The 27,048-nt window shown below is 41.9% G+C and overlaps 1 protein-coding gene and 1 pseudogene across 1 annotated transcript in view; both read left to right on the forward strand.

The window, feature by feature from the left end:
* EXD3 (exonuclease 3'-5' domain containing 3) overlaps positions 1-27,048 on the forward strand; it is a 422,505-nt gene that overhangs the window by 280,686 nt on the left and 114,771 nt on the right. The gene's annotated exons all lie outside the window — the stretch shown is intronic.
* LOC122742287 lies at positions 5,923-27,022 on the forward strand (annotated as a pseudogene).

A 27,048-nucleotide genomic window follows, 5' to 3' on the forward strand; every position in this document is an offset into this window, starting at 1 on the left:
ACATATACACAGTTAGTGGTCTTATCAGCAAGTTAGGAAATCTGTACGTGAAAGGTTCAAGGCTTAATGGTGAAACAAAAGATTCTTCTTGCCTACCCAATGGGATAAAAAAAGACTTTCAAATACTCAGTTTGTAAAACACAGGGATTGTGCTACCACTGGGACCTATGTTGGATTTTTGTTTGGTTTTGTTTTCAATTTTTTCAATTATCAAGCATTTATTTCTTCTCCTTAATGCCTCTTCACACCCTAGTCCTGCAATGATAAAAAAAAAAGGAAAATGAAACCCTTGTAATGCTTAGTCAAGCAAAACAAATTCCCACATCGCCCATGTTCAAAAGTGTCTCATACTACATATTTAGTTCATCAGCTCTGTCAGGGGGTGGGTAGCATTCTTCATCATAGACCTATAATTTCATGAAAGTGGAACAAATTCCAGAAAATTAGCTAATCAGGGAGCTTGAGTATCCACTGTGTGCAGAACTTTGTAGAACTGTGACAAAACCACCCAAGTGCCCCTTCCACCAAGAGGCTCCCTTCCTTTGCCATTGATCACTTCTGCTTCCACTGGTTATTTTACTAACAAGGAGTCCTTTCCTAGACTTTGATCTTGAGACTATAGCTTGGCCCCATACTCAAAGTCCTCTGAGCTTTGGATCCTTTCAGACTGATCCCTAATTGACATACTGCTAAAACTTTGATCTAAGGCCACCTCTAGTTCTCAGATTGCATAGCTTTCAGTGGGGAAAGCCCCTAGACAAAAATGTCCCCTTCTCTATGTTAACCTTTCTGTTTTTAATTCAGCAATTCCTGCCTAATTTGGAATACACTTGGTGTGGTGCTTCTGTGGTAACATGTCCCTTAAAAGGGATGAGGTCAGGGCCTGGAAAAAGGATTTCCCAGGGAAAGGATTGCTCCCCCTCATTTGTCTGGTGTCTGTGGCCCAACTTTCCCATGGCATCGAGTTCAGAAGCATCAGCCCCAATGCCTTTGATCTTTTTTTTTTCCTCAAGGGGAAGAGATTAAAAAGGAGACAAAAGTTAGGGAGAATGGAACCCATGCAGTGGGGCCCGTGGAGCCTGCCTAGATCTAACAAACATGGAGGCACTCTGTAGGGGGCTTGCTTGGGCATGCCCAGATCACCTAAGATGGAGCCTGATAGGTGTGTTATATCTGACCCCTCCCCCAAGATTTTCAGTATCCTCAAGAGGTTAGAGAGTATATCTAGGCTCTGTGCCAATGGTGCCCCAGTCTCCACCAATGTTGTTCCCCCAGTTGTAGGGGTTGGTCCTCTGAATCCCAGTTCCATTCAGCCACTAACAGTCATATTAGCTTTTACAAAGAAATATTTGCTTCAGAAGGTAAAATCACAAATGTTATTCCCCCAACATGTGGGAAGCATACTTTACTCCCATCCCACCTCCCTTAATACCATCTCCTTTTCTGGGGAAGGAAAGGTATTTAGGTCCATAATTTAGCTCAGTTCCTACAGAGCACAATCCCAATTCGCAGTCCAAGCCCTGAACCGTGGCCTTGAGTGTCAGACACCCTGACCTCTGCACCTTCTCTGACAGACTGGCTCTGGGATCGCTAGGGCTCAAATTCCTACGTCCAGTGGGTATCACTTTCAGGACCTAAAACTGAAGACAAATGGAACAGAACATAATAAACCCTTCGAGGCTCCTCTCTTAGAACTGAGGTAAAAGAGAGCAAGGGAGAAAGTCCTTCCCCTCTCCATTGGCATAGGTCATAGGACCTAGGTGATGGATGAACTGTGATTGGGACACAGGAGAAAAAAGGTCTCAAGAAAAAACAGGCAGGAAAAAGCTATGGGATCAATCTCACAAGTCTCATAGTTTGAAAAAGAAAGCCTGTTCTGGTCATGCAAACCATTCAGAAGAGGCTGTACCTTCCCCATGTGGCAGGGGAAGACTAATGTCTCCATCTTAGGAGATCTGGGCATGTCCAGGCAAGCCTTCTTAGGGGTGACTGCATGTTAGACAATCTGGCCATGCTCGGGGACCCCATTACACACAAACAGCTGATTCTGGGAAACACTTACCTCCCCCTGTTTCTTGAGAACCCCTTGCCCCCAGGGGAAGGCACTAGGGAGGAAACGGGAGAGGAAGGAAGACTCTGGGGCTTGGAGCCTTTGGATACTTTATTAGTCTTTCCCTTAAATCTGATAACTATAGACTCTATAGTCTTTCTTTTATGTGAATTTTCAAACTAAATTTCATCCTGAAATCTAGAGCAAACATGTAGCCTCATTGGGCTATGTCTACCCAGCATCCACCACAGGTCAGATGAGCCTGGCTTTAGTATGGGTCTTGTCTTCATGAATATCCAAGCCAGAACTTCATCTGTGACCCACCCTCATGGACAGTCAATCCTGAGGCTTTATTTCTGAGCCAGCTTCATGAATGGGAAATTGAAGATTCATAGACTTGTTTGTTTGTTTTTAATTTTGTGGGGCAATGGGGTTAAGTGACTTGCCCAAGGTCACACAGCTAGTAAGTGTCAGGTGTCTGAGGCCGGATTTGAACTCGGGTCCTCCCTGAATCCAGGGCCGGTGCTCTATCCACTGCGCCATCTAGCTGCCCCGACTCATAGACTTTTAAAGCTACTAAGAACCACTCGGTTTATAGATAGAGAAAAACTGAGGCTGAGGTCACGAATGATTTGCCTGAGCTTACACTGTTGCAGGATAATTGTGAAACCTGTACTAGAACTCAGCTTCCTAACTTGCTGCCCTGACTTTACACTGTACCAAGTACTCCTTCTGCAGTACCATCTGTGACCTTGACCACAAGTTTCTTTGGCTGCTATTCAGGAGACTTTGGACTGATACCCCTGCCAAGAGAAGAAATCAGACACTTTTGGCACAGGTGGCAAGAGCTTATTAGAGCCGTGCCAGAATGTGGTTTCATTAAGAGCCCAACTGAAGCCGTTGGATGAAATTTGACCTTGAAGGTGTTATCGTCCATTTTTGCACAACAGGGCAAACACTGGTACAAAGACCAGTGTAGGGAAGTCCGCTTTTCTCATGTGCACCCCACTAGGCATCCTGGGTGCCACCTGCTTCTGACACAGCTCTCAGAATGAGATGGTGAAGTTCAGTGGGCAGAAACAAGGACAATGACTCTGTCTCCTTATGGTCACCAAGGGAGAGCCTGCTTAGGGCACCTGTCTCTTTCCAGCCATCAGGGCTAGGTGGCATCTGAGCAAAAAACAGCCAGGTCCAAGGTGGATTCTTTCCCCCATAGAAAGAGGAGGTCTGGAAGGTCTTAGAGCAATAAATAGAGCCAACATTCATCATCATAACACTTTTTGTTTATATGAGGCCTTCCTAAGAGGACCTTGAAGTACTCCTAAGACATGAGCTCATATGATTCTTTTTTGTTATTATTTATTTTTTTATTCATTATCTTTCTTTCTTTCTTTTTTTTTAGTAAGGCAATTGGGGTTAAGTGACTTGCCCAGGGTCACACAGCTTATATGATTCTTGAACCTCCCACCTCAGAGGCAGGGGATTTATTGTTGTGAAGGAAGAAGAGAAAGAAGTACGATATTGTAGTGGCATGAAAGAGGGGATTTTCAGTTTATTCACTGCATCCTCTCATTTCCCAAATAGAAACAGATCCCTGTGGGCAGCATATTGACTTAGAAAACCACACAATTAACATTATCTGTATTGTATTGAATTTTTATTTATTGTGTAAAGGTTTCCTCTTTGCATTTTAACCTAGTTGTGCCCCACTCTAGAGTTTTGTTAGTCCCTGTGCAGCTATGAGTCTCTGATACATACAAAAGAAGATAATAAGAGGACTTGGGGTTGATGGTAGGAAGAGTGTACTTGCAGCAAGAGGATCAGAACAGGCTTCATGTAGAAAAACAGCCCTGGAGCGGAAGAGACCTCAGGGCTATATGAGGCAGAAATCTGGCCACCCAACCCTGCTGCCAACTTGTGCCCTCTCCCAACCTTCTACCTCTTTCTATGGGAAACCATATTCAAATCCATATTGCCATTGCTGCTGCAGCAATGCATGTCAGTTAGTTTCCCTGTCTTGCATTCACCATCCCTGATACTTTCCCAACCAAAACACTCCTCTCTGGCTCCAACTCTGCTTTATGTCTTGTCTTCCACGTTCTAAGTAAGGTTCTTGGTGGCCCTGTTTTATATTTGTATCCCAAGTGCTTAGAACAGGGCTTGGTACATATTAAGAATTTAATTAATTAATTTTTTTAAGTGAGGCAATTGGGGGTTAAGTGACTTACCCACTGTCACACAGCTAGTAAGTGTTAAGTGTCTGAAACTGGATTTGAACTCAGGTCCTCCTGAATCCAGGGCCAGTGCTCTATCCACTGTGCCATCTAGCTGCCCCACATATTAAGAATTTAATAAATGCTTTTTCATTCAGTTGCTAGGGATGTTAACAAAGTTTAGATAATATATAGTTGTTTCTCACAGAATTGACAGCCTGTTCAGGGACAACACATACACGCACACATACCCCAAATTTCTCATTGCACTGAAATCCAGAGTCTCTGCCCAAGGTTGACCCCATTTTGTAGAAAGAGAATTGGAATCCCAGAAGACCAGGAGATGCTTTGGATCCCAGAACAAGGTGGTAAGAGAGCAAGGATTAGAACTTGCAGTTCAGAACTCGCAGGCCCCACCTTTTATCTCAGACATCAGGGTGCTTCACCCCGGCCCCAAATTAAAGGTATTGGTTTCCAAACAATGACTGTTCTAGTGCTCACAGATGGGCCATCGGAGTCTAGCAGGAAAAAGATGACTCCCAACTGAAGTCATAGCTCTTCTACTTCCTGTTTCCTACTTGTGTGACCTTGAACAAGTCTTTTATCTTCTCTGAGCCTCAGTTTCCTCCTATGTGAAATAAGGGAGTTGGGCTGGATTTTCTTTAAGAGGCCAAGAGATACTTCAGTAGGCTCTTTCTTGTCTTCAGTTCCTACTTGGGATAGTAGCCAAGCATTCCTAGCCAAATTATTTGGAAGTGTCCTAGGATCCTATCATATCTCTACTTTCTCACCAATCTTCCCTTCCTGTTCCCTCATCTCTCTCTGGTGTACTTAAACCATGTTCTTTTCTAGCAGAGCCCAGGAAAGAGGAAAGTAAGAGATATGGCTAATTTAACCCATCCCTCTCTGGTCCCATCTTATCTTATGCCTCCTAATTGGTAGGGCCACTGCTCTTAAAGAGCTGATTATCTTTTCATCCCAGGAGTGACTGGAGCCGATGGGCAGAGTTGTGGTTGGTAGAAGAAGCCCCAACCAGCATCGTGTGTTGGTTGGTGTGAAAGTGCCTATGACCACCAAAAACCATATATAGAAATCTCTTCACTGTGGGTCCTGCTGCTTAGAAATTTATGAAGGAAAGGATTCACCAGGATGGAAAGTGATTAACAAATAGCATAATTGAAGGTGCTTTAGATCTTTTCCCCACCCCAAACCCCTAAATGTTCTTGTTTTCCTTAATCTTGACAAGTAGGAGGGGGAAAGAGCGATTGGCTTTTTGACTATCATATCTTCCTTAGGACTCTGCATTTTATTAGAAATGTCTATTTAGTCCCATCATCTTTGAACATAGCCTGTCCTAAGTCTGCCAGCCCCTGTAAACTGACCTGAGAGATGCTCTTAATCAGATAAGATTCCCTCTGCTCTCATGCAGACTGAAGGTCTCACCAGGAACATTGCCCTATATACATGGGGATTTTGAATTTCTTATTGGAGTCCTTTTGTGGCCCTCAGTCTATGAACCTCTATCAGACCCTTTGCCTGAAGATCAGAATTCTTTGATTTCCAAGAAGAAAAAAAAAAAGCAAAATGAGGAGAGAGCCTTTAGGCAGAAGAAAAGAGCACCAGTGTTTATGTTGTGTGGCACTCTGTGGGGGTGGAAACATGGCTCTTAGCGGGGAACAGGGGACAGGAGACTTAGTGAACTCTATGCTAAAGGGAGATGTGAAAGGCCTCACAGAGAAACGGTCAGTGGCACTTTCCCATGGCCGATGTTACTCGGGCCGAGTGCTAATGTGAGTAACAGCTGTAGCACAGTCAAGGTTGAGTAATGCTTTTATCCCTTCCCTATTCGGAGACCCTCGTCCCCCTGTGCCCCTAGGACCAAGGTCAGAGTTCACTCACAATGTCACGGGTCCCAGAGCCATGGTGGGGGGGATTGGGGGAGGAGGGGGAGGAAAGCTTTCCTCTCAGACAGCCCCTCTGCCTTTTGGCTGGGGAAAAGAAGCCAGAAGCATGCCTATTCCTGGGAGTCAGGCCGTGCTCTTGGCTTCCTTTTCCAGCAGACCCAGAGGACAAAAAAAAAAGAATGGCGTGAAAGGAATTGCAAATGGATAAAATAATGGCAGAAACTTGCTCTCAGTTTTGAAGGTGGGTCCAAAGTTTTCTGCAGCATTGTGAAATAGTAGATATTGTGTTGAACTTGGAGTCAGGAAGATTTGTTTTCCTGTCTTTCTTCTGACACTAGTAGTGTAACTGTGGGAAGGTCACTTAACCTCTCTGGAGCCTCAGTTTCCTCATTTGTAAAATAGGGATAGTAATACTTAAAGTGCCTGTCTTACAGGGTTGTTGTGAAGCTCAAATGAAATAATATATGCAAAGCACTTTGCAAACCCTAAAGGGCTGCATAAATGTCACACAGAGCAGTCGTTATCATTGCTGTCATCCTCTTCAAAGATCCCCAGCAGAGGGGAGCCCAAGGTAGACAGACATCATTCAGAATGAGGTATAGAATTTGCACCAATGCAACACTGTCACATAGGCCCCTACCTCTCCCATGGGAGGATGTGTCTCTTTTCTCACTGCCTGATCATTCTGGAGCCACTTGGGGGGCATAAAGCGATGTGCTTTGGGGAGTGACCTCATCCTGCCTTTTGTGAAAAGAAGAGATTTTTCTCCCCAGGATTTTCTGTTCAATTAGCATGCAGGCATTGAGGGGAAAAAGAAGTCTCCCTATGTCTGTGACAATAAAACTTGGACAGGATTTTTGAATAAATGGCCCCTGCACTGTTCTGTGTGACTCAGTGCAAGGAATTGTTTAGATCCCCCCATCTCAGAATTGGCAGTGCTCCTGTACCACCCAAGACCTTGAGCATGGTGATGCCCCTTGCCTCTGTAACCATCGTTTAGTGTGCTGGAAGAGCTTCTCATTGTGGAAGGTGCTGACCTTCTCTTATTCGTGGGCAGAGCCCCTCCTTGAATCAGAAGCAAAGTGTTCACTCCTCACTTCAAAACTGGATCCTCTAAATCAAGCCACATTGAGGACCTGATTCTTCTTTCCTGGGTTCTGGGTTTCTGTTCCTTCCTGGAGCATCCTGGCTTTCAGTGCTTGCTTAGCAAAAACCAGGCCCCAGCTAAGGAGTCCCACAGTGACCTGCTCTCTACAGAGCAGAGGTAAGTCACTAGACATTAAGTTGATATGACCCAGTTTCTCCCACAGAGACTAACACCATCACTGGACAGCAGGTCTGGCTCATCATAGGGAGTTTTGCCAAGAGTATCCGAAACACACTTTTCCCCCTCTAGGACAGAGCTAGAGTTGGATTTCTTCAGTCATGTTCTAATGTGATTCCCCATTGTTATTCCTGTTCACAACCATCTGTCACTGTTATTGCTCTCTTACTCCACCCCCATGATCCGACCTGGAAACTTCACTGATCTTTTTGCAGCTATTTTAGTGCATGAATAAGAAGTCTGAGTGCCACTATCAGTGTCTAGCACTGAGACATCGTTAGTTGGATGAACTGATAACGTCTGTTTCTGGCAGGAAGGAGGTGTACTTCTAGGGTAGAACCTTGCCAGATTCAGAATAGGGCCCTGCAAAGACGGTTTGATTAAAGAAATCCCCAAGGGACCACATTACAAGTGGTTCAGCATAATAAAATATAAAGCCAGTGTTATAGCAAGGGCTCAGTATACATACCCCTGAAGGAGAGCTATCAAATTGTCTAGGACCAAGAAGGGTGAAGACACTGAGACGCAAACAGAACCTTCCAGTGGTGTCATCAACAGCATTGATGTTCATGCTGTGAAATCCTTGTTGGCTTACTATTTCCTGATGTTTCATATCCTCTAGGTTGTTCCTACTGTCATCCTCCTTCTCTCATCTAGACTCTCCTCTGGTTTAGAAAGATCAGCAGAAATACCGATTTCTAATTAACTTTTCCTCTGAACTCTATGGTCTGGGAATATGGAAACCTTGGCAAATCTCCTGGTCAACTCAATAGGTGAGGTGTAGTGCAAATGGACTGAATGATGTAACTTAGGGAGAATGTGTGTTTCTAAAGATTCTGTTAGGAAGCCTCATGTGATACTATCCTGGATCATGGTCATCTGTGTTTGTATGTTCTTTTCCTACTAGATTTGAGCTTTGCCAGGTCAAGGAGTATGTCTTATCTAAAATTTTTTTCCAACTCTACTAAAGTACCTAACAGAATGTTCTGCACATAGTAGGCACTTAGCAAATGAATTATGCAGTTTACAACTACTGCTCATCTCCCCCAGTAGCCAGAGGTTATCCGTAGCCTTCACTCACCTGTGAGAGAACCTCAGACAATTGTTTGGATATTTGTCAGTCTGTCAAGGTCACAGGCAGGAGTAGGGAAAGCTTGAACTAGTTACCCATATCCTTACTGGTTTTCTTTCTGACAATTCAGTTTCCTACATCAGAATGACAAGCTGTCCAACGTCTCAGTGGAAAATTGTATTTAGATTATCAGATTGTTAGTGTTCATTCAAATATCAATTTATCTTTGTGCCTGAATCTATATTTTATATTTTCACATTTTACTTTTTTATTCCCTGAGATTAAGGAACATGCCTGCACAATTTGCTCCATATTGCTTAGCAAAACACTATGTACATAGCAGAATAAGAGTAATGAAAAATGAAATATAGTTTCTTTTAAATCAGAAAAAAAGAAGGAAACAGATGCCCTATTCAGTGATCTTGAGAGATCTGTGGAGAAAGTCATCTCTATGATTCAGGTTACAATAACTACAGTAGGGCCTTGGATAATGATGTCTCCAAGTGGCCTAAGAGGAATTCTGTGATTTCCCATGGATAAAAAAGGCTTTCCTCAGGTTCTAGGCTTGCTCTTTCCACTTTGGGAGGCTGAGAATGCTAGATGGAGTTTCACACGTACATAATGTGTTCCTCAGTTAGGGTCCTTTGACCCTCCGTAACATCCCATCTGTCCCTAAGCAGACTAGATTGTCAACTATTTCTCTTCAGATCACTCACCCCAAAGCCCCACCTGTAATCACCTTCAGTAGTCCCCAGTAGCGGATTTGTACATACATCAGCAACGCAGCATTGGAGTGAATCATGAGATGCAGTGGGGCAGACCACATATACTCTTAGGGTCTCCCTCTTTCCTCCTTCTGTTAGCAGTTCGTGGTCAGGTAACGCTGATTGCAGCTGTTTTGCAGACCATCCCGTAGAAATAAGTGACTGGGGAAAAAAAAAAAGAAAGAAGGGACTGAACTATCTCGCTGGAAAATTATTTGGAGACAGAGAGATATTTGCTCCATTTTTAAAGACCCTTCCAAGGTGAATGGGACCCCCAAGATAAGAAGGGCTGGTAGATTCCTAGCTGAGGATCTAGAGATCTGCTAGTCTTCCTTGAATTCAGCTATGATTCACATGTGCCCAGGCATTCAACCCAGGGTCATTTCCTCAAACCTTATTCAGAAAGTTTCTTATCCCCAAGGGGAAATTCCAGAGTAAAAGAAACCCATGTTTCTCTACAGTCTTTCCCTCAAGGTTCAGGTCTGGGACCAAACAGGGTATCTTGACCTAGGGCAACCTGGGGTGTCACTGAGCCTGGAGCAGAAGAAACTATGACCAATTTTGTGCTCCTGGAAATAGAGGATCCAAGATTGGGGGTAAAATGAAGAAACTAATGAAGGGGAATTGTCCCCATTTCATGCCTTAGGTCTCTCCCAAATTCATTTGGAATTTTCTTTAAGACAGCATGGTATTGGGGCAGCTAGGTGGCGCAGTGGATAGAGTACCAGCCCTGGAGTCAGGAGTACCTGAGTTCAAATCTGGCCTCAGACACTTAACACTTACTAGCTGTGTGACCCTGGGCAAGTCACTTAACCCCAATTGCCCCACTAAAAAAAATTAAAAAAAAAAAAAGACAGCATGGTATTGTAGGAAAAAACCACTAATTTCTGAATCAAGAAACCTGGGTTTGAATTCTGCCTCAGATACTTATCTGTGTAACTACAAGTAAATTACTTTACCTCTCAAAATTACAATTTCCCTATCTCTAAAATGGAGATAATGATATCATACTTATAAGACTCTGAGGCTCAGGCTAGCCCATGATTTACTTGATCTGGTAGACCAAATTTGTTGTGCCTGTTATCATTATTACTAATATTTCCAGTTTTATTCTGCTTAATACATATTTAATGAGTACCTACTATGGGTAAGGACCTGTCCTTTTCTGGCAGTGGTTATTTTAACTACTGTTCAGAAACTGGAGTACACTGCTTGTAGAAACCACTTTCTAGCAGGAAACCACTTACAGAATTCACCACTGTCTATTGTGACATATGATCAGACTTTATCTCTCACTAGTGATTTTCAAAATACAAACCTATCTCATAATGAAAATCATAAAAAAAACAAGGATTAATACTATGAGAGTTCACATTACACATAATTTTTAAAGTAGCTTAATAAATACAAAGGTATACCTGTATTAAGTTCTCAGCGTGAGCAGAACAGGGCACTAGGCATTCACACTGCAACCATGTCTCACCCTGTCTGTGCCTTTATCCCAGACTCATGAGGGGAATTACAGGTAAAATCCTCATTTGAACCTTTAGGGAGCTTAATATAAAGGCTTCCTCAAAGACAGGCCCAGTGCTACTTCCTATCCTACAGGGTAATCAGGTGAGTGAAAGTTTTCCTACAGGTGATTTCTGATAATGGTCCAGTCTGTCACTACATCTTAATAGGCTGCTATTTGTACTTTCCATGAAAGAAACGTGGAATTCTTTGAGCATCTAAGGTTGAAATACATTTGTGATTTTTAAAAATTTTATTTTTCCCCTCCAGAATTTGACAGAACTTTAATCTCCTTGTATCTCTTTGCACTAAAACCAGCAAGCATTATAAAGACCCCAGGATGTCCCCAACGCCTTGGGAGATGTTTTAATGAGCTTTTCAGAACTTTGACTTACTCTTTTTTTTTTTCCTGAGAAAACAGGAAGTTGAGTTGGCCGAGAGGAAGCCCACTCTAATCCCCCGAGATAGCCTTGTGGTGGGGTGGGTTCTTCAAATGCTGGCAACAAGACTTCTGCCCTGCTGGAGACAGACTCTGAGAATCTCAGTCACAAAATATTGGTTCCCCAGACACCACATGATAATGAAAGGAGAAGTCATATGCTTAGAGAACAAAAGGCCTGAATCTCTCCCAAGTTCCAGATTCACTCAGTCGCTTCCTGGAAATGACGACCAGCAACCTTCTTATTGCTCCTTTTGCAGATCAGACACCTCTCTTCCAGAAACCCACTGCTAGAATCAGTGGAAATGTCAATCATCAGGTATTTTCTGTTCCCTGCAGAACACGAACTCTTATCCCTTTGATACACATCATAGCATACCCAGTCAGGCCTGAACTGGCCATGAAACTGAGTTCTCTTATCTGCTGTGGGAAGGAGCATAGAACTCCTGGGTCAAAGGGCTTGCATGTAATGCAGACTTCTTCACCGTGACGGTTCCTTGCCTGGTTCTCCTAAAGAACTTAGAGTTTGAGAGAACAGTACCTCACTGCTCAAGAGATACTTGGTCTTGGTCTGACTTTCTGCAGCTCTGCCTAGCACTGCCTGCCTGCCGGCCAGAATTCAGGCATTATCAGCTTGGGCTTTGTAGGAGAAGCCTCCCATCTCACCCTTCTCCAGAGCATTCCAATGTGAATTAATGTCTTCCCTTGTTCTGAACAGACAGCTCCCCTGTACTTATACTTCAGCCCCTCTATCTTTAAAGGTAAAGGCTCACCAAAACCAGTCAGCTGAGGGAATAATATAGGTATCCCCCTTCTCCCCAGAGTTTTGGCAACAGCTGGAAGCCTAACTTTCTCATACAGTGTAAGAGCAAAGGGACAGAATTAATTTCAGATCCATCAATTAACCCTAAGGTCACAGAAAAAGGAATGAGGTGTGAACTTCAAAGTCTAGAGATTTTTTCTTCAAAAAAGAAATAAGGAGGGACAGCTAGGTGGCACAGTGGATACACTACTGGCCCTGGAGTCAGGAGGACCTGAGTTCAAATCCAGCCTCAGACACTTGACACTTACAAGCTGTGTGACCCTGGGAAAGTCACTTAACCCCAATTGCCTCGCCAAAAACAAAAAACAAAACAAACAAACAAACAAAAAAGAAATAAGGAGAAAATGGTAGTGCACTGAATAGCCGATCAGGGATGAGTATAGTCTCCTTTTAGAGAGTTATTTAAAATGACAGGTTTGGATCTCTCTGGGAAAGAATAAGTGTCTGGCACCGGCCCTGGAGTCAGGAGTACCTGAGTTCAAATCCGGCCTCAGACACTTAACACTTACTAGCTGTGTGACCCTGGGCAAGTCACTTAACCCCAATTGCCTTGCTAAAAAAAAAAAAAAAAAAAAAAAAAAGAATAAGTGTCTGCCCAACTGGTGGAGGGAAGTGAATTACTTAGGTGACCTCTCAAGTCTTTATCTAACAAGAGGATCTTCTGTCAATCTCTCTAATCAGATTTCCTGAATATTGGGTCAGTTCCCTTAAATAAACTAAATGAACCTCATAACTTTAGGCCCAGTAGGCTTTGTGAGAAAAGTACTGCATGAAATAGGCCAAGAATGAAGCCATGGATTAAGTAGTGTTTTCTCTTCTGTCTTGTTTTTCTCCCTCCTCTTCAACCCCATCTGAACTAAGCCAGCAGCCAGGCAACATGACTCTTATCAGGCTTTGCCAATGGAGGCTCATAAACTCATTCCTGGGAACAGCTGAGCATCTATAACAGGGCTCAGCTCCACAAGTTATGTTTCTATGAATTATGTCTCTGTAGATCCCTCTCTCCATGGGTCAGGTATCCCATTTATTTCCTTTTATTGTGTACCTTTCATTTATTACATATATATATATATATATATATGTATTTTTCTTTTTCGTTTTTTTTTTGGGGGGTGGGGCAATGAGGATTAATTGACTTGCCCAGGGTCACACAGCTAGTAAGTGTCAAGTGTTTGAGGCTGGATTTGAACTCAGGTCCTCCTGAATCCAGGGCCAGTGCTTTATCCACTGCACCACCTAGCTGCCCCCTATATGTAATTTTTTTTAACAAAAGAAATAATATGGTTCATTCAGCATCTATACTCCACAGTTCTTGTTTTTTTTTTCTCCTGGATTTGGAGATCCTCTTCTATCATGAGTTCCCTGGAACTCTTCTGTACCATTGCATTGGTGAGAAGCCTATATGTATTTTTCAAAATCATTTTCATAGATTCCTGTTATACTTGTAAACTACTGAAGATACATTAATGTTGGAGCAGAGGCTCATTTGGCCCTTGTTCTGCATCAGATATACATAGATGACATCTCTGTAAACAGTTATATGTCCATAGGCCATTTTTGCATAATCTTCTCAGTAGCCATAGGTCACCTGTCACTGGGTTACCTGTTTGCAGGCTTCTGAATTATCTTGGCTTTTTAGTGGAGGTATGCTGAAGATGTGGGAAGCTCTGAAGCTTTATGCCAAACATTGCACCCTCTTTCTCATGACTGTGTAACATCTAAGATCTTCAAACTGTGTGGACCAACTTTGTGAAGCCTTTGGCAACATTAGCAGAACTGGCCTCTACCCCCAAAAGGTCTTTCCCCATCATATCCTGAGGTTCCTCCCCAGCAGTGTGGTCGTTTCCAGCCAAGTGGGCAGACCTTTATCTGACCCACTACCCATTTCCAGAGGAGTTGAGTGGGACTAGATGAGAGGCCCATGTGACCTGATGACAGAGAGTCTAGCAACTCAGCAGGCTATGGGTGCCATCCTGTTTTCTGAAGACATTCAATCCATAGCCAAGGGATCCTAATAACCAGCTGTAACTGAAGGTCTCTGACAAAGAAGATGTGGAATTGGTCTTGGCAGAGCAAGTGTCCCACTACAGATAGGTGCTGAGCCAGGAGATAGCTGAGACTGGGGACTGAGCAGATTGTTTCATTTGACCAGTAAGAACTGAAATATTCCCATGAACGAATGCTGCCACACAAGTACCCATAGAGAAGGAAACTAACCTACCCATCCATGAAGATCTTGGTGGTATCTTTTATGAGGAAAATGTTTATTCCCAGATTGTAATATGCTGTATATGTTACATATTGGACTTGATATTAATATAGGATAAGTAAAACCCTTGGTAATTTGCTATTTACATTTAATTTCTGCCCTCCTGATATTTTGAAATGTGCTCCATTGTACCGCAGACTAGGTAGAAGGTTATGGTTTTGCTCCTGCCCCACAATAAGCCCAGATCAGAGATTTGCTCACAGTCTCTCATAATAATAGCTTCCATTTTTATATAGCACTTTATAGTTTACAAACTACATTCTTCTCTGAAGTTCAGAGATTTACCCATGATCACATGCTTAACAAGTACTGGTGTGAGGACTCAAGCCTCGATCTTCTAACTCCAAAATCCTTAGATGTTGAAGCTACTTTGCAGTCCTGCTTCATTAGAGCAACGCATAGATGCAGATCCCCACAGTGACTTCCAGTTTGGGACCTGCCTACCTCCTGAAGTTTTGTGTACTTCAGTAACTTGGAAAAACCACTTCTAGTTTCAACAGGATTACAGTTCTGCTTTTCCTGGCTCACCCATTCCAGTTCAGTTTCTTCTCTTGGATTCGTGCAGTATGCTTGCAGCCTGGTGCCAGGATCCTTGCATCTGGAAGGACAGCCCATTCATAATGCGCCTAAGTCGAGTAGCATTGCAGCCAACTTGGCCGCAGACATGGGAGGAAAAAGTTTGGCACAAAGCTCCCCTTTTTATTGTGGTTGTTTGTTGCTTCCAGTTGTGGAGAGAGCAGGGAGGGAAGGGGGCCTGGTTCTCCTGGCAGTGCCTCACAGAAATGTTTGCTTTAGATGAGTGATCTGGCCAGCCCCAGCTCACCGCTCTATGTCTTCTTACAGAGCCTGCTACTCAACGTTTGAAACACTTCCTGGAAAATACAGTGGTGGTTTTTCTACAGCAGGGTTGCCTTCATTTGCTACAGTCTCCTCCTTTAGTCTGGGATGAAGTAAAAAATCTCGAAGAGAAGGAATGAGCAGGAATTTGTTTATTTCCAAGGTCTCTGGGACAAGGGCTTCTCAATAAAGATGAGTTCATCTGTTCCAGGGAAGAAATAGAATTTTGGAAAGCCATAGATTCCTAGACTTTCAGGATTGAAAGAAACCCTGTAAGCTCATATAAGGCAGGGTTTATTTTGTCTTTTTATATTCCAAACTCCAAGCACAGGGCTTTGCAAATAATAATGGCTACTATGGGTAATAATAGTTAAAAATATGCTCATGGTTATCAAGTCGAATGCCTTCATATTACAATTAAAGAAATTGTGTCCCAGAGAAGTAAATTAGTGCCTTTCTATAGTCATCAAAAAAAATTTAAATGAGGCTGTCAAAAACAAGAGCTAGGGTCCCCACACCCCATGAGAACAATGTGAGGGACTGGGAAAAGACCCAGCTTTAAAGAGAAAGGGCAGATAGAAGGTGCTATAGTGCAGGAGTCAGAAAGACCTGAGTCCAGAGCCAGTCTCGGGCACTTGATCGTTGTGTGACCCTGGAATAGTCACTTAATCAGTCTGCCTCAGTTTCCTCATATGTAAAATGGGGATAATAATAGCACCTACCTTGCAAGGTTTCTGTGAGGATCAAATGAAATAATATTTGTAAAGTGCTGAGCACAGTGCCTGACACATAGTAAGCACTGTATAGATGTTACCTATTGTTGTTGTTGTAAGGTGTATGGAGTCATGGTAGGCAAAGCCCCCTTTCTAGCCTCCTGTTTCTGTCAATGGCCCTACCATTCTTACTGTAATTGGGTATAATCCTCAGTCATCTCTGGCTTATTCTTCTACTTCACCCTCTGAATCCAATCAAGTGCCATTGGTTATTTCTCCAGTGTCCCTCAGGCTCTTTTCCATTCTCATGACATCCAACCTAATCCAGACTCTCATTTCTTCATGCCTGAATTACCACAGTAGGTTCCTAACTAGTGTTTTCACTAATCACCTTTCCCCTTCTAATTCACCTGCCCATCCTGCCAGAGTCTTCCTCATACACTCTTTTCATCATGCCACTCCCTTGCTCAGAAACCTCGAATGGTTTCACATTGACTTCCAAATTGGCCATGTGCCTTAAAATGGCATTCAAGACCTTTTATAATTCGGCACCAACCTACTTAACCCACCTTTCTCTCACTATTCCCAAAGATGACCCCCTCTACTTCAATCAGAACCACCTCTTTACCATCTCTGATCCTTGTGCACACTACCACCTCTGTACCTTTATTCCTGGCGCTCCTTGTAGCCAGGATTCCTTTCTGCTGCTCTCTTCTTAAACATATTTTCCCTGTACTCTAATACCCAATTGAAATCTGCATATCTGTCAATCAACAAGCCTGTATGTAATGCTTACTGTGTGCTAAGCACTAGGGATACAAAGAAAGGCAAAAACAGTCCCTGTCCTCAAGGATTAGGGAAAGACAAACATGAAAATAACTAGATATAAATAGGAGGTAATCTCAAGGCACAACTCAATACCTGAGAGGACTGGGAACGGTATCCTAAAGAAGGTAGAATGTGAGCTGAGTCTTGAAGGAAGTCAGGGAAAGCAAAAGGCAGAAGTGAGTTAAGAAAACATTTCAGGCATCAGAGACAGATAGGGAAAAGACATGGAGGTGGAAAATGGAATGCCAAACATGAGGAACAGAAAATTCTTACTACATGCCAGGCACTATGCTAAGCAGTTTACAATTATCTCATTTAAGCCTCACAACCACCTTGGGAAGTAGGTGTTATTATTTTTTATCACAAAAATATTTCATTATTTTCCAGTTACATGTAAAGATAGTTTTCAACATTTGTTTTCATAGGATTTTTAGTTCCAGATTTTCCTCCCCCCCTTTCCTCCCCACTCCCCAAGGATGGAAAACAATCTGATATAGGTTATATATGTAAAATCACATTAAACATATTTATGCATTAGTTATATTGTAAAAGAAGAAGCAGAACACAAGGGGAAAACTTAATAAAAGAGAAAAAACAGGGGGTAGCTAGGTGGCACAGTGGATAAAGCACTGGCCCTGGATTCAGGAGGACCTATGTTCAAATATGGCCTCAGACACTTGACACTTACTAGCTGTGTGACCCTGGGCAAGTCACTTAACCCTCATTGCCCCGAGGGGGGAGAAAGAAAGAAAGAAAGAAAGGAAGGAAGGAAGGAAGGAAGGAAGGAAGGAAGGAAGGAAGGAAGGAAGGAAGGAAGGAAGGAAGGAAGGAAGGGGAAAAAAACAGCCAAAAAGTAGAAACAGTATGGTTCAATCTGCATTCAGAATCCACAGTTCTTTTTTCCAGGTATGGAGAACATTTTCTATCATGAGTTGTTTGAAATTGTTTTGGATCATTGCACTGCTGAGAAGAGCCAAGTCTATCACAGTTGATCATCACACAATGTTGCTGTTTCTGTGTACAATGTTCTCCTGGTTCTGCTCATCTCACTCAGCATCAGTTCATGTAAGTCCTTCCAGGTTTCTCTGAAATCCACCTGCTTATCGTTTCTTACAGCACAATAGCATTCATTCACATACCACAACTTGTTTAGTCATTCCCCATGTGAGCAGCTAAAAGTAGCCCCAGGCTCTCAGGTTTTTTTCTCTGAGCCAGGCTGGCGCCCCTCCCCCTTCACTTCAGGGGCTGAGCTGAGAAGCCCCGTGGGCCTTGGAACCTTTGGGGGCAGCCAGCCTGGCTGGATGGCTGGGGAAAGCCCCAACTCCCTCCACCCTAAGGGGATATACCCTGGAGATCCTGGGCTCACCCCAGCCAGCCCCTGGTACACAGTGGGGGGCACAGCCCCCTCGAACCCTGGGCATAGCCAATGAATTAACTTGGCGTGGGGGGTTGTAGTCAGCCCGAGGTTTGAGGGGAAAGAAGGGATATATAGCCTGGGAGGCAGAGACACTGGGGTGTCACTACGGTGAAGCGGGGGTCACTAGAGAGAGAGAGGTTAGAAGAGGGGGACATAGGAAGAGACAAGGGAGGAGAGTTAGCGAGAAGGTAGGAGACACAGGGGGTCGCTACAGAGAGAGAAGTTAAAGAGTGAAAGGGAGGGGCAGCTAGGTGGCACAGTGGATAGAGCACTGGCCTTGGATTCAGGAGAACCCAAGTTCAAATCCAGCCTCAGACACTTAATACTTACTAGCTGCGTGACCCTGGGCAAGTCACTTAACCCCAATTGCCTCAACAAAACTAAAAAAAAAAAGAGTGAAAGGGAGAGGACTGAGAAAGTTGGAGAGGACTGAAGGTGAACCTGTCCAAGGGAGACATGGCTGCAGCAACAGCAGCCAGCATACCCTCAGGCAAGAGACTCAATAGCAGGAGAGAAAGTTTAAAACGCAGTCAGGTCGTATTTCTTGTGTTATCCTTATTTTTAAGTTTATTCACCTAAATAAACCCCGTATTTGCTTTAATTAAACACAGCATTTTAATCCTTTTTTTCTTATCAGGCTTGGAGAGGCAGTAGGGGAAGGGGCAGGCCATTGCAGGTTGGGTCCTTGTACAGGGCTTAACAAACCTGGGGGAATTTTTAAACCCCCAGGCAGGTAGACAGCTAATAGCCAGCTATAGCTTTACCAGCTAAAAGCAGTCAGATAGCCAGCCAGGAGTCCACAGATTAGCACCAGTTAGTTAAAATATATATTTTTACATTGAATGGTGACCACAAAGGGACTTATGGCCCAGATATAATTTTTCATATAGCTTACAGTTAATATATTTTTTAGATTAGCAGTTATAGTTAATATCTTTTTTTACACCCAATTGATGGGCATTCCCTCAATTTCCAATTCCTTGCCACCACAAAAAGAGCAGCTATAAATATTTTTGGACATGTGGGTCCTTTTCCCTTTTTTTATGATCTCTTTGGGAAAAAGACCTAATAGTGGTATGGCTGGGTCAAAGGGTATTCACAGCTTTATAGCCCTTTGAGCATAGTTACAAATTGCTGTCCAGAATAGTTGGATCAGTTCACAGCTCCACCAACAATGCATTTGCATTCCAATTTTTCCACAGCTTCTCCAAAATTTATTATTTTCCTTTTTTGTCATATTAGCCAATCTGGAAGGCAGCTAGGTGGCACAGTGGATAAAGTGTCAGCCCTGGATTCAGGAGGACCTGAGTTCAAATCTGGCCTCAGACACTTGACACTAGCTGTGTGACCCTGGGCAAGTCACTTAACCCTCATTGCCCCGCAAAAAAACCAACAACAAATCAAAACAAAAAAACATATTAGCCAATCTGATCGGTGTCAGATGGTACCTCAGAGTTGTTTTAATTTGTATTTCTCTAATCAATAGTAATTCAGAGCATTTTTTCATATGGCAAGAGATAACTTTGATTTCTTCATCAAAAAACTGTCTGTTTATATCCTTTGACCATTTCTCAATGGGGGAATGACTTGCATTCTTATAAATTTGATTTACTTCCCTATATATTTTAGAAATGAGGCCTTTGTCAGAAATACTGGCTATAAAAATTATTTCCCAGTTTTCTGCCTCACTTCTAATTTTGGCTGCATTGCTTCTGTTTGTACAAAACCTTTTGAATTTAATGTAATCAAAATCATCCATTTTGCATTTCATAATATTCTCTATCTCTTATTTGAACATAAATTGTTTTCCTCTCCATAGATCTAAGAGGTAAGCTACTCCTTCCTTTCCTAATTTACCTATGGTATCACCTTTTATGTCTACATCATGTACCCATTTTGACCTTATTTTGGTATATGGTGTAAGATGTTGGTCTATACCTAGTTTCTGCCATATTATCTTCCAGTTTTCCCAGCAGTTTTTGTACTGAGTTCCTATCCCAGGAGCTGGAGCTAACTTCACTTTGCATCAGTTCATTTACATTTTCCCAGATTTTTCTGAAAGCATCCTGCTCATCATTTCTCATAGCACAATAGTATTCCATCACAATCCCATACCATAACTTTTCGGCCATTCCCCAATTGATTCCTTCAATTTTCAGTTCTTTACCACCACAAAAAGAACAGTTATAAACATTTTAGTTCAGATAGGTCCTTTCCCTTTTAAAAAAAAATCTCTTTTCACTTTTCACACAAATCTAATCAGATCTAAATAATTGGAAAAATATCAAATGCTCATGGATAGGCTGAGCTAATATAATAAAAATGGCAGTTCTACCTAAATTAATTTACTTATTCAGCACCATACTAATCAGACTACCTAAAAATTATTTTATAGAGCTAGAAAAAAATAATAACAAAACTCATCTGGAAAAACAAAAGGTCAAGAATATCAAGGGAAGTAATGAAAAAAAATGCACAGGAAGGTGGGCTAGCTGTCCCAAATTTGAAGCTCTACTATGAAGCAGTAGTCATCAAAACTGTTTGGTACTGGCTAAGAAATAGAGTGTTGGATCAATGGAATAGGTTAGGTACAGGAAACACAGTAGTAAATTACTTTAGTAATGTACTGTTTGATAAACCCAAAGACTGCAGCTTCTGGGAAAGGAACTCAGTATTGGACAAAAACTGCTGGGAAAACTGAAAGATAATATGGCAGAAACTAGGCATAGACCAACATCTTACACCTTATACTAAAATCAGGTCAAAATGGGTACATGATTTAGACATAAAAGGTGATACCATGGGTAAATTAGGAGAGAAAGGAATAGTTTACCTCTCAGGTTTATAGAAAAGAGAACAGTTTTTGACCAAACAAGAGATAGAAAATATTATGAAATGCAAAATGGATGATTTTGATTACATTAAATTCAAAAGGTTTTGTACAAACAGAAGCAATGCAGCCAAAATTAGAAGGGAGTCAGAAAGCCAACATTTCTGACAAAGGCCTCTTTTCTAAAATATATAGGGAACTAAATCTAATTTATAAGAATGCAAGTTATTCCCCAATTGAGAAATGCTCAAAGGATATGAACAACAACAAAAACAAAACAAAGTATATGAACAGGCAGTTTTCTGATGAAGAAATCAAATCTATTTATTGCCATATGAAAAAATGCTCTAAATCACTATTGATTAGAGAAATACACATTAAAACAACTCTGAGGTACCACCTGACACCTATCAGATTGGCTAATATGACAAAAAAGGATAATAATAAATGTTGGAAAAGCTGTGGAAAAATTAGAACACTAATGCATTGTTGGTGGAGCTGTGAACTGATCCAACCATTCTGGAGAGCAATTTATAGCCAAAGGGCTATAAAGCTGTGCATACCCTTTGACCCAGCAATACCACTATTAGGTCTTTTCCCCAAAGAGATCATAAAAAAGGGAAAAGGACCCATATGTACAAACATATTTATAGCTGCTCTTTTTGTGGTGGCAAGGAATTGGAAATTGAGGGGATGCCCATCAGTTGGGGAATGCTTGAACAAGTTGTGGTATATGAATGTAATGGAATACTATTGTGCTGTAAGAAATGATGAGCAGGTGGATTTCAGAGAAACCTGGAAGGACTTACATGAACTGATGCTGAGTGAGATGAGCAGAACCAGGAGAACATTGTACACAGTATCAACAACATTGTGTGTTGATCAACTGTGACAGACTTGACTCTTCTCAGCAATACAGTGGTCAGAGATAGTTCCAAAAGACTCAGGATGGAAAATGCTCTCCAAATCCAGGAAAAAAGAACTATGGAAGCTAAATGCAGATTGAACCATACTATTTCTTTTTTTTTTTTTTGCTTTTCTTTTTTGAGGTTTTTCATTTTTGCTCTGATTCTTCTCTCACAGCATGGCCAATGCAGAAATATGTTTAATGTGACTGTACATATATAACCTATATCAGATTGTTTTCTGTCTTGAAGAGTGGGGAGGGAAGGGAGGGAGGGAGAAAAAATTGAAACTGGAAATCTTATAAAAACAAATGTTGAAAAAAATAAAGAAAACAAATGTTGAAAGCTATCTCTACATGTAACTGGAAAAATAATAAAATACTTTTATGAAAAAAATCTCTTTGAAAGGCAGCTAGGTGGCTCAGTACATAAAGCACTGGCCCTGAATTCAGGAGGACCTGAGTTCAAATCTGACCTCAGACACTTGACACTTACTAGCTGTGTGACCCTGGGCAAGTCACTTAAGCCTCATTGCCTTACAGAAACAAAAAACACCAAAAAACAAAAAATCTCTTTGGGACATGGACCTACTAGTGATATTACTGGGTCAAAAGGTATGCAGTTTTATAGACCTTTGGTCATAGTTCCAAACTGTTCTCCAGAATGGTTGGATCAATTCTGCCAACAGTACATTAGTGTCCCAATTTTCCCACATCCTCTCCAACATTTGTCATTTTCCTTTTCCATCATATGAACCAATCTGACAGGTGTGAGCTAGTACATCAGAGTTGTTTTAATTTGCATTTCTCAAATCAATTGTGATTTTTAGAATTTTCTCATATGACTATAGATAGTTTTGATTTCTTCACCTGAAAATTGCCCATTCATATGCTTTGACCATTTATCAATTGGGGAATGAGTCCTATTCTTATAAATTGACTCCATTTTCTATATATTTGAGAAATAAGGCTTTATCAGAGAAATTTACTGTGAAAAAATGTTCCCAGTTTTTGTAGGATTCTGGTTTTTAACCCACTCTGCTATCCACTTCCATTTTGTGGGTGAGTTCATCCCGTTCATATTCACAGTTATGATTACTGTATATTTACGTTCATCCTAATTTTTCCCTGTTTTTCCTTCTCTTTCTCCTTTCATCCTCAAAAGTGTGCTGATCACTACCTTTCCAAATACTCTCTCCTATCTATCAGCCTCTTTCCTCTCTTATGTCTCACCCCTTCCACTTCTGTGTAGAATAAGATAGATTTCTATATCCAACTGAGTGTATATGTTACTGTCTTTGACCCAATTCTATTAAGAGTAAGGTTCAAACATTGCCTGCCACCACCACTCCCATTTTCCTCTCCACTGTAAAAGCTCTTTCACACCTTTTTTACGTAAGATCATTTACCCTATTCTACCTCTCCCTTCCTCCTTCTCCCAGTGCATTCTTATTTCTCACATCTTAATTTTATTTTTTTTGGATATCATCCCATCATAGTCAACTCCTTCTAACTGCTCTAACAATGATAAAGTTCTTAGGAGTTACAAGTATCATCTTCCCATGTAGGAATGTAAACAGTTTAACCTTATTAAACCCCTTATGATTTCTCTTTCCCTGTTTACCTTTTTATGCTTCTCTTGAGTCTTGTATTTGAAAGTCAGATTTGCTATTCAGTTCTGGTCTTTTCATCAGGTTTGCTTGAAAGTCCTCTATTTTATTAAATGTCTATTTTATCCCCTGAAGGATTATATTCAGTTTTGCTGAGTAGGTGATTCTGTTGTAATCCTAACTCCTTTACCCTCTGGAATATCATATTCCAAGCCTTTTATGTAGAAGCTGCTAAATCTGTTGTCCTGATTGTAGATCCTTGATATTGGAATTGTTTCTTTCTAGCTGTTTGTCTCTTTGACCTGCGATCTCTGGAATTTGGCTATAATATTTCATTTGGGGATCTCTTTTAGGAAGTGATCAATACATTCTTTCCATTTCTATTTTACCCTCCGGTTCTAAGATATTAAGGCAGTTTTCCTTGATAATTTCTTGAAATATGATATCTAGGCTCCTTTTTTGTACATGGCTTTCAGCTAGTCCAATAATTCTTGAATTATGTCTCCTAGATCTATTTTTCAGGTCAGTTGTTTTTCCAATGACATATTTTAGATTTTCTTCCTTTTTTTCATTCTTTTGACTTTGTTTTTATTGTTTGTTAATGTCTCTTGGAATCATTAGCTTCTACTTTCCCAATTCTACTTTTTAAGGAATTATTTTCTTCAGTGAGCTTTTATACCTCCTTTTCCATTTGGCCATTTCTAGTTTTTAAGTAATTCTTTTTTTCAGTGAGCTTTTGTACATCTTTTTCCATCTGGCCAAAAGTGCTTTTTAAGGAGTTCTCTTCAATGGATTTTTGTGCCTTTCAAAAAAACCCATCTGGCCTATTCTGGTTTTTTAAGGTGTCATTTTCTTCAGGTTGTGTGTGTGTGTGTGTGTGTGTGTGTGTGTACCAAACAATTGACTTTTTTTAATGGTCTTCTTGTATCACTCTCAATTCTTTCCCCAGTTTTTCCACTACCTCTCATCTGATTTTGAAAATCCTTTTTGAGCTCTTCCAGGAATTCTTTTTGAGACCTAAAACCAATTTATATTGTTCTTTGAGGCTTTGAATATAGCTGTTTTGACATTATATTTGTATATTAGTCTTCTTTGACATTACATCTGTATATTAGTCTTCCCTGTCACTATAGTACCTTTCTATGGTTAAGTTCTTACTCATTTTTCCAGCTTATTTCTTGACTTTTAACTTTATGTTAAAGTTGAACTCTCCTCTTGGGGTGGAGGGAACTTTCTATCCCAAGCTTCAGGGCTTTTTTGCATATGTTTTCAGAGCTAGTTCTGGGGGTCTGTAAGTTTTCAGTTTTTCCAATTTGGTATGATCTAAGGAGAAGTGTGGTCACTTCTGTCCTGGCCTGTGCTCTGGTCTATGAGTATACTTTTTCTCCCTAGGACTTTGACCCAGAACTGCTTATGGGCAATGTAACAGAGCCCTACACACAGTGCCAGCAAAGAGTTCTTTATAATATCATTCTGACTAGTTGCCCAACCCCCTTACCATCTGTAGGCTGAGAGCTCTGGAAGCCATCACTTCCCCAAGGCCTACTGCTGGCTTCCTGGAGCATGGCTTGTGCTGGACTGCACTGTACTCACCCCAGTTAAACAGACCTTTCCTACCAACCTTCTAAGTTGTCTTGAACTGGAAAATTGTTTCACGCTATCTTTTTGTTGATTCTGCCATTCATTTTGAGGCATTATTTTAAAGTTGTTTGGAGGGGACTTTGGGAGAGCTCACGTGAGTTCCCTACCTTTATTTCGCTATCTTGGTTCCACCTCCTCTTATTCTAAAGAGTTTTAAATGGCAAACAAAAGACTACATATTTGATCCTGGAGGTAGTAGCCAGAAGCCACTGGAGTCTATTGAGCAGGAAACTGGCATGATCAGATCTATATTTCTTTTGAAAAATCACTTTTTTAGCTGAAAGGTTGATGGATTAGAATGGGGAAAGATTTGAGTCAGGGAGACCAATTAGAAGGGTTTTGCAATTGTCCAGGCAAAAGTTTATGGGACCTGAACTAGGGTGGTGGCTGTATGAATATATACAAGATATACAAGAGATGTTGTGAAAGGAGAAGCAAAAACATTTGGCAACATATTGGATATAGGGGAGAGGGGTGAGTATAAAAGGAATGAGCCTGGGTGATAAAGAGGATGGTGTGCCCTTGACAGTAGTAAGAAAGTTTGAAAGAAAGAAGCATTTGGGGCAAAGGATAATGAGTTCTTTTTTCAGTACTAAGTTTCAGATTCCTGTGGGAAGGTGCCTAAGAGGCAATTGGTAATGCAGATCTGAAGGTCAGCAGAGAAACAAGGGCTGCATAAATAGATCTGGGAATCACCTGCATAGAGATGACAGTTGAAGCCATGGGATCTAATGAGATCACCAAGAGAGCATACAGGAAAAAGAGTAGAGGGCCCAAGACAGAGCCTTCAGGAATACACAAAGTGAGCATCAGATGATGAATCAGCCAAAGAGACTGAGGAAGACTGGTCAGACTGCTAGGAGGAGAACCAGAAGAGAGCAATGTCACAAAGACCCAGAGAGCAGAGAGTATCCAGGAGCAGATGATCAAGAAGGATTAGCACTGAGAAAACACCATCAGATTTGACAGTTAAGAGATTGCTTACAACTTTGGAGAGGACAATTCTAGTCAAAGGCTGAAGTTGGAAGCCAGATTGCAAAGGGTTTAAAAGAGAGTGAGAGGGGCAGCTAGATGGCACAGTGGATAGAGCACCAGACCTGGAGTCAGGAGTACCTGAGTTCAAATCCGGCCTCAGACACTTAACACTTAGTAACTGTGTGACCCTGGGCAAGTCACTTAACCCCAATTGCCTCACTAAAAAAAAAAAAAGAGAGAGAGTGAGAGGTTTATCTTTGCAGCTCATGCTGACCATGGGAATCTCCGGGACAACTGGCACAAGCGCCACAAGACCAGGGGCAAGTGCAAGCCCTACCACAAGAAGCCAAGTATAAGTTGGACCCCCGCCAACACCAAGATCGGCCCCTGCCGCATCCACACCGTGCACGTCCGAGGAGGCAACAAAAAGTACCGGGCGCTGAGGCTGGACGTGGGCAACTTCTCCTGGGGCTCCGAGTGCTGCACCCGCAAAACAAGGATTATTGATGTGGTCTACAACGCATCTAACAACAAGCTGGTCCGGACCAAGGCACTGATGAAGAACTGCATTGTGCTCATCGACAGCACCTCATACAGCCAGTGGTATGAGTCCCGCTATGCCCTGCCCCTGGGCCGGAAGAAGAGAGCAAAGCTGACTCCTGAGGAGGAAGAAATTTTAAATAAGAAGCGGTCGAAAAAGATCCAGAAGAAATATGAGGAGCGGAAGAAGAATGCCAAGATCAGCTCTCTTCTGGAAGAGCAGTTTCAGCGGGACAAGCTTCTTGCCTGTATCGCTTCGAGGCTGGGCCAGGGTGGCTGAGCAAATGGCTACGTGCTGGAGGGCAAAGAGCTGGAGTTCTACCTGAGAAAGATCAAGGCCCAAAAGGGCAAATAAACCCTGACCTGGACATAGCCCTAAGTCG

The sequence above is a fragment of the Dromiciops gliroides genome, chromosome 2, assembly GCF_019393635.1.
Source record: "Dromiciops gliroides isolate mDroGli1 chromosome 2, mDroGli1.pri, whole genome shotgun sequence".
Classification (NCBI taxonomy): Eukaryota; Metazoa; Chordata; class Mammalia; order Microbiotheria; family Microbiotheriidae; genus Dromiciops; species Dromiciops gliroides.